The 7,451-nt window shown below is 37.1% G+C and overlaps 1 pseudogene; it reads left to right on the top strand.

Moving 5' to 3' along the window:
* The first annotated feature begins 773 nt into the window (after positions 1-773).
* On the top strand, positions 774-3,293 carry LOC145739554 (zinc finger MYM-type protein 1-like; annotated as a pseudogene).
* Positions 3,294-7,451: the final 4,158 nt, after the last annotated feature.

Below are 7,451 nucleotides of genomic sequence, written 5' to 3'. Positions count from 1 at the left end.
TAATCTTACCCCCAGATGGCTAAGATGGCGGGGATCATGACGTGGTCTGGCTTCTAGGCAAAGGTACACGGAGGGCAACGCTTTAGCGGTGGTGAATGAACCCTAGACTTAGGTCCGAGGGCAGTCACCGAGCCGGCAAAGACGCGAAGAGCCTAACAAAGGGAGGTAAGCTGGAACGGCAACTCGTGCTGCGCGTCCACACTAATTCCTTTGTTAGGGCTGATCTAGGGTGTGGCACTTGGTCACCTACTGCTCCACTTTTAAGTTGCACAATAGGCGTACCCAGACTAACCCAGAGATCAGTCAGTGACTTCCCTCTGGGGAAGACCCCAGAGTTCGGTAATCTGTACGTGCATTTGGTGCAGTATTTATACTCACATCATGACCCCAATTCGCCAATACTGCTGACACAAACATTGTACTGGGGGAGACCGGGGCAACTTAGGGTAACGGCACCTAGTGTAATCTTTATGTTACAATATAGACTCTTTTTTAAAACGTCACATACATCTGAAGAATTTGTCGAAATGGATCTCAATCTGAGACAAAAGCAAAAGCGCTAACAAAAAATGTCAGAGGAATTAGAAGTACTTTGGCCAGAAGGAAAGGCCATTTCCGCACCAAAATTAAAAGACATTCAATCAACTTTCCATTTAATACGGGAAGCAGAACAAGAATTTTATAACACTTTTATCTCTAACTAAAACGTCGACGATATTGACGGAAACGATGCAATTATAGTTTTCCCGTTTCTAAAAAACGAAATTTCCGGTTTCAAAGGAAATGGATGGTAAGATTTTCCTGGTTGTCATATTATGAATATAAAAGTGGAGCGTTCTGCAGAATTTGCGTCGTAATAAGACGTTCCCTGGACGAAGGTAAAGGGGACCATCAGCGGGTTGGTCAGCTTGTAACCGTGCCTTTTTGGAAGTGGAAAAATGTATTAGAAATATTTGAAACTCCTGCAAAATCAGAATACCACAAACGAAATTCGGAACTGGCAGATAACTTCCTTAAAGTAATGTCATCTCAGGCTATTTCAATCGACGAGAAATTGTCTTCTGAGAGAAAGAGACAGCAACAGGAAAATCGAAAGAAACTAATCCCTATCGTAAAAGCAATATGTTTTTTCGGCAAACACGGCATACCCTTTAGAGGTAAAACTGATTCGGGGCAAATCAACATTCCACCAGAGTCTGAACAACCACTTCAGAATGATGGTAATTAGTTAATAATTAATAAAGAGAGCACTGTTGAGATACGCAGCCGAATCTGGGGAAACAGATCTTTCTGAGCATTTGGCCACATCTCAAAAGAATGCCCGTTACACAAGACCTCAGATCCAAAATGAAATAATAGACATTTGCCGTGAAATTATTCAACATAAGATAATAGGTGAAGCAAAGGAAGCAAAATTGTTTGCTATTCTCGCTGAAAAGACGACTGACATTGCGCATATGGAACAAGTCTCGCTGTGCTTGCGATATATACATATATCAAAAGATGTTAAACATCATAAAGTTCCTCGAGTACATTCCAACTGTTGACGTGACAGGATCCGGTCTTGCAAATCTCATAATTACAGCTCTGAAAAAGCATGGTCTTGAATGTTCTCATATATTTGCACGGTGTCCAGGCATATATTCGTCAAGAATGTGCTTTAGCTCTTTATGTACAGGGTGATTGGTTGAATTTTGACCACCCCTTTAACTACCTTAATTTTTATTTTAGCAAAGAATGTTAAATAGTTACATTCCCACGATAATGATAATTCTGCTTAGTTAGTTAAGTTCCCATGCTATTCGCCTATTTTATATTCCCGTGCAAACTCAGCAAATGCAGATGTATTAAATATAGATTAAGCATGATAATAGTTAGTTCTTTAGTACCATCCATTGTATTCGCTTCTTGGCAAAATATATTTTTTTTAAAAACCTAAATTTCATTTTTGAAATTCTAACTAAATACAAAACTAGTAGATATTTAAGTCTACCTGACTTTAAAATGAACAATTATTACACGGTGTCCCATATTTGAGTAACGAACCAAACTTATGTTTTTTTAAATACAATGGCCAACTTTTTATCCAATATTGGAATTCTACGTCAAATTCTAGACCTAATTGATGGAAAATGTTTGTATTGATATTCAACTGTTTCCGCAGCAGCGTCCTTGATTGATTGAATTTTGACCACCCCCTTAACTTCCTTATTTTTAATTTTAGTAAAAAAACTAGTAGCAACTTAGTTGCAGATATTTAAGTATACTTTACTCTTAGATAAACAGTTATTATACAAGGTGTCCCAAATTTGAGTAATTTGGACACTTGTATAAAAACAGTTTATCTAAGAGTAAAGTAGACCTAAATATTTACTAGTTTGGTATTTAACGTTTTTTTCTAAAGTCAAAATTAAGGAAGTTAAGGGGATGGTCAACATTCAATCAATCACCCTGTTCATTGTAGTGCACTCTCTCTATCTTGCTATTGCTGACTCTTGTTCACAGGCAGATGTGAGAAATTGCGTTGGGATCGTACAGTCTGTTGGTTCCCACTTTAGATATTCTGCTCAACGCACTGCCGCTTTGAAAGGTAAAATTCGGGAGCTATTACCGGCTGATCATCAAAAAAGCCTGCTTGCAATGTGTGAAACACGGTGGGTTCCAAAGCATAAAGCTGTTCTGAGATTTAAGGAAATTTATCCAGCGATTGTGAATGCTCTCGAAGAACTCCAATCTAGCCACAATAAAGAAACATCGCAGAAAGCTGTCCAAATGCTCAACACACTTCGATCTTCGAATTTTGTTATGTGCCTAGTGTTTCTCCAAAAAGTCATGAGCTATACATTGTCGCTATCAAAACAACTACAAGCAGTTAACATCGACCTCATAACAGCATTCAGCCACGTGGATGATGTTATTAATGCTGTCGGAGCCAGCAAATTATTGTTTAAAAAGAATAGATCGTTGTTTGTGGCAGCTATCAGTTCATTTTTCATACGGTAGGCGGCGCGTCGATTAGTTGACGGCGTGTGTATCGGGCGCAAAAGAGAGAGAGAGGTTAAGAAAAGAGGAGAGTTGTTGTTGATATAACCAAGAAAGGGGAATGTAACACGCTTTTGGGGTTTTCCGAGTATTTTTTAAGGACTCTTGTTATTAAACCAGTGTTCTTTTTGAAACGGGTTGTTTTATTGTGCCCACTCATCAAAGACCGGACAGTGATTACCAGGATCACCTTACGTACGTGGCTTCAGGAAGCGGTGTTTTCTTGAGATGGCGCGACAAATGCTTTGCAACTTTTGAGAAATAAAGTTGACTTTCCCTAAAATAAAGAGTACTTTTCCTTCATCTGTATGAAGACGCAAAGGTGATACTCGAAGAAAATGGTGGTATACTGCAAATGCCACGTATCGTGGGAAGACAAATAAATCGCTTTAACACTCCTTCTTCGGATATATGCACGTACTACAGAATACATTTATTCACCCCATTTCTAGAGCACACAATTCAACAATTAATAGAGAGATTTGCGAAACACCCTAAAGTAGTGAAAATGGTGAGGTTTTGTTTTTTGTTCATCAATCCCAATCCTCTGACCGGTTTCTCATCAGAGAGACTATAGGGCTTGATTACCAAAGAACAAAACCTTCATTCCAGTATAGTCAACTGGATGCCAGAAATGAGAGGGTTGTGCAACATCTGTACTCAACTCTCTGAGTTAGAAAGTACAGATGGCGTTCCCAAATCTAGGAACAGCCCCATTAATGCCGCATCATTCGGTAAACACCGATCTTAACGTGAACAATGAAATTATTGTTTAGTATATGATAAGTCGTTTTGCCAGTGGACAGATGACAGTGAAGATGTCAGTAGTCGGAAAATAAAAGTATGATGTGATGTTTTAGTAAAAAGTTTTTTATAAAAAAGTATTATTATAAAGTTGTGTTGTGTTATTCAATTCAATCACTGCCCATTGCGCAACAATCCTAATTATTAAATAAAATAAAAATATTCTAACAAATTCCCTTTAATCCTGTATGTTACTTCCCATTTAGAACTCGTTTTAAACTCGATTAAGGTTACTTTGAACCATAAATTTATGTTTGTGAGAATTGGCGTTAGACCGAATTTTTCATTTTTTGATTACACCTCAGTCACACCCTGTATACTCGGATCCGTGACAACTTTCAAAAAGATTATTTAGGTCATCAGAAAGAGCAAGAAAATACCTCGTAATACTCAGACAAATAATTAATAAAATCGAGTGAATCAATTTGAAGAAACAGCCGCTCAAAAATGTTGCCGTCCCAATCTTTTTGACAAGCAGTTTATATAATTCATGCAAATTCTGTAGCCTATTTTTTCTACGACTAATTGAAATTATACCAATTTTTCATAATAGAGCAAATCGATGTATTTGGATCATGTCTATGTTTACAATGAAACATGTCATTTATAAGATGCAATGCAATGTTTGATGCCAACTGTCAGTATAAATGACAATAATATTTCACGGTCAAAATTAACTATAATATATCAAAGACTTTATATCCGTTCAGCCAATTGTAACTGCTTACTTAACCAATCCTTAACCTCTTTTGAAAAAAGCTTCTAATTATTAAAGCACACATAATTTACAGATGAAATGTTAAAGGTAACAAATGTAATTATTACAGGTTACTGGGTCAATATTTCACACTGGACAGACATGACTGAATGCTGACAAACCTAAATTGACATACATCACATTTGAGTTTCAAAGTCCCAACCAATATCGGATCATGCCTCAAGTCATGTGAAAAAAAAAACTTGATTGTTTTTATTTACTGAAGTTCTAATAACAAACGATTTGGATAGTTCTTAGAAAACACACGTTATTGGCATTGATTCTTCGATATAAATAGGAGCTGAGCAGACACAAATAGTTTAATTTGCTGTAGGATGTTACTCAGTTGGAAAATAAATTGTACGTTTGATAGATATGAATGACTGATTGTTGGTCCTTGTTCACTCCCAATGTCAACTTCTGCACAGTTACTCAGTTCGCCATGCGTAGATTGACATTTAAAGGAATGATAATTTTTCTAATACTTCACCATTTAGTCGGACATTAAATGAAAATAATTCGGCCAGATATTGTGGATAGAACAATGCTGCATATGACATAACACCAAATCGAAATAGCAAATAAAACCACACACAACCCGCGCCCCAATCTTTAGTTTATTATTAAAATAAATACAAATTCCAAGATTCACCTGGATGACTTTTTTAATGCTTCTTGTTTCAACGGGAGAATATCTGAAACAATAAAAATAATATTACGACGAGAATATAAGAAATGTCAATGCGTTTCAACTGATGTTAGCTGAAGATTTATTATATATTGTAGCATAAAATCAGTATAAAAATTCATTTTATATTGAATGGTAATCTAGCACCAAACTTTAGAAACGTAATGAAAATTATACGCAAAGTTGCGAAGAATTTATTTACCTTACACATCGGTACCAAAATATTCATATACGTAAATTAACGTATAATGTCACAAAATTACCGACTCTTAAAAAATTAGATTTAATGAAAAACACGTATTTGGCAGCGCTTGGGAAACCCCATCAGTTAAAAACAGGACAAGAAATTTATTGCAATTTTGGAGAATCTTACTGATTATAACAAAAATGTTAGTGGAACGATTCAACTTTCAAGTGAAATCGTTTCTACTTGCAAAAATTTAGGAAACCCACAGCATTGCACTTAAGGAAAGATCGAGTGCACATTCTGATCGTACTTTTTCTGTTAACCATTTAAAGATACCACTAACAATTTTCTTTGGACAAAACATTTTTAATAAAATTGATCATTTTAAAACAAAACCAAAAAAATGCCGAGTGCCGAGTTTAAATTAAAACAACTGATATTCTGACCTCCTCTGTGGTGACTTCCATCGTGGTTAAAATCGACCATCGTAACCCCGACGAACCAAATAGAAGTCACCGTCGTACCCATTTCTGCATTCCGGCGTCGATTACGCAGGACCTATTCAGATCAAAACTACAAAAGGCAGAGGATACAGATCTTATAAAGGATATATCTCGATCTTTGTCTGTCTTGCTACAAAGGCAATTCACATAGAAGTCAGTGATATGTCATCAGACATGTTTCTGGCAGCATTCCGGCGATTTACCTCCAGACGAGGACGATGTGCGCATCTCTATAGTGACAACGGCACCAACTTCATAGGAGCCAGTAAGATACTCCATGACGAAATTTACAATACAATACAGAAGTCAGAGATCCAAGATACCTTAGTTGCAGGTGGAACCCAATGGCACTTCATTCCCCCAGCTTCTCCTCATTTTGGAGGACTGTGGGAAGCTGGCGTTAAGTCTATGAAATTCCATTTAAAGCGAATAATTGGCGACACACCACTAACGTATGAAGAAATGACGACATTAACTCACCAAATAGAAGCTTGCCTTAACTCTCGACCTCTGTGTCCATTATCAAATGATCCAGATGATTTAGCAACCTTAACTCCAGGACATTTTCTAATTGGAAGAGAAATTATATCGTTTCCCGATCCAATATCTACAAACATAAACTCGGACGTTGTTGGGAGATGGAAACTTGTTCAGAAAATTAAGAAAGACTTCTGGAAGAGCTGGACTAATGACTATCTCCATCAACTTCAGCAGCGTTACAAGTGGAAGAAGCATCAAGATTCACTGAACATTGGAGATTTAGTACTTGTAAAAGATCAGAATATCAACCCAAGCAAATGGCCATTAGCCCGAGTAACTGAAGTGCACCCAGGTAAAGACACAAATGTTAGAGTGGTCACTATAAAGAGAGCAGAAGGAGCTCCCATCAAGAGATCTACACACCACTTAATTCCAATAATATCAAACACCGAGAATGAAAAACCACTATTCCACAACAAAAACAAACAAAGCCCAAGACAACACTGGAAAAAGGTATTGATCGCTGTTCTTTTTGTTGTGATGATCCAAGCGTCCAAGGCAACTCAATATTCGATTCATTATCCTCCACCAGGACTATACATTGAGCACATGGGACATGCACGAATAGACAGGGGCACCTTCAGAATTGACCTTAAGTACGAGAAAAGTAGAATGGTAAACGACTCAATAAACGTTCAAGATGCAATTAATCAGATAGACAACCTCTGTCAACGAGCAAAATCAATAGCAGGGGACACACAATGCATATCACTGATACATCATTTAAAAGAGAAGGAAAAACAATTTCAATGGACACAAAACGGATTACAAACTGTGGTATCCAAGCGTGGAAAAAGAGGAGCGTTGGGAAAACTACTTACCGCTGTATTCGGAGTAAATGATGAGATCTACACAAATATTGACGAATTAGATAAAAACCAAAAGGAGCTAATCAAGGCATCCAACCACCAAACCAAATTTATGCTACAT

The sequence above is a fragment of the Ips typographus genome, unplaced genomic scaffold (assembly GCF_016097725.1).
Source record: "Ips typographus isolate SLU unplaced genomic scaffold, UJ_Ityp_2.0 IpsContig33, whole genome shotgun sequence".
Taxonomy (NCBI): domain Eukaryota; kingdom Metazoa; phylum Arthropoda; class Insecta; order Coleoptera; family Curculionidae; genus Ips; species Ips typographus.
The sequence above is the reverse complement of the archived record's forward strand: the minus strand, read 5'-3'. Positions and strand labels throughout refer to the sequence as shown.